This window comes from Haliotis rubra, unplaced genomic scaffold (genome assembly GCF_003918875.1).
Source record: "Haliotis rubra isolate DU_JTF1 unplaced genomic scaffold, ASM391887v1 Scf2079, whole genome shotgun sequence".
NCBI classification, from domain to species: Eukaryota; Metazoa; Mollusca; class Gastropoda; order Lepetellida; family Haliotidae; genus Haliotis; species Haliotis rubra.
In genome coordinates this window covers 26,747-28,243 of record NW_025766091.1, presented here as the reverse complement: position 1 = coordinate 28,243, position 1,497 = coordinate 26,747, and positions in this window count along the sequence as shown.

Sequence of the window (1,497 nt, the reverse complement as noted above, 5' to 3'; positions counted from 1 at the left end):
TACCTTGAAAGTGTTCCAGTCTCCAACAAAACATAACACCCCGATTTCATCACTATCCGTGAACACAATGTCATACGCTTGTACATCTGACCTGTATTCCTCATGTTGCAGCTCAAAATGTCAGCCATCACTTTGCTGTTGGTTCTCTCCGTGGCAGCACTGGGGTCTGCTCTCACCCCCGGCGTGACGACATGTACGTATGTGTCACAGAACACACATCATAGATATAACACACGCAGTTAACATTTGTCTAACAACATTGAAAGTAAATATAACATACAGACAAACATAGAAACAGGTTAAAGATGGATTTTTACATTCACATGCTTCTTCTTACATGACAGACCCATGACGATCCGTGTTAGATTTGATTTTCAGTAATCCCTGATTGTCGTAAGAGGCGACTAACGGTATCGGGTGGTCAGGCTCGCTGACTTGGTTGACACATGTCATTGTATCCAGATCCAGACGCGATTATTTACAGACCGCCGCCATGTAGCAGGAATATTGCTGAGTGCGGTTTAAAACTAAACTCACTCAGTCTTACATGACACGTTAAGTGTAGTTTCCTCCCAGATTGTTTATTCTTCTCCCATTGACACTAGATGTATTTGGGTAGGGTGTATTTGGCTAGCTCTGACTTGAAGCATTTGAGTATAATGTTGGTCTGTTGACAGTTACCCTTGACTACGAGATGAAGGAGAACGGCTGTATGGTGGATGGGGTTCTGAGACAGGTGGATGAAACCTTCACCGTTGCCGGATCCGGTCCGTGCATCACCTACAAGTGTCGGGGGTCGAAGGTCCGGATGGTAACAGGGGCATCATGTGAGTGTTTGTTCAGTTTTCATCCCTTGCTGAAGCTCAGGTTTGATTTTTACAACACTTTCCAATTGTTTCTTACTCATGCATGGTACAGTCAAACGCTGTTTTCTGTCGACATTTGATGTGTCGAACGTACATCTGTCTCGAAGTAAAAGCTTGGCTACAGCAGTTTCCTTATTTGGTCATTAGTTTGCGGTTGTGTCGAAGTATTCAGTTTGATCCTTTCAGCTTCGACACAGCGGTGTTTGACTGTATTTCAGATCTCGACATGCTACCATTCAGTTCGCCAAGATCGCATATCAAAGAATTGAAATGTTTCTGTGTTTATGAAAATCGTTGTTACAGAATATAATATTGGATACGTGTTCATTGTTCTGGCTATCTTTGTTTTCATTGTTCTGGCTGTCTTTGTTTTCTAGCGTGCAAGGATGGCGCCACGTGCAAATCTGGGGAGTTCCTGTCCGATTGTAGTACGTACAGCTGTGCTGTGTCCGGTCAGACTAAGAAAAATGATGAACAGGTTATCGTCACACAGACTATCACCCTTGTTGAAGGTACAGTACACGCGTCACATCTATCTATCTATCTATCCATCCATCCCTCCCTCCATCATCCATCCATACATCCATCCGTCCGTCCGCCCGTCCGTCCATCCATCCATCTATCCATCTAT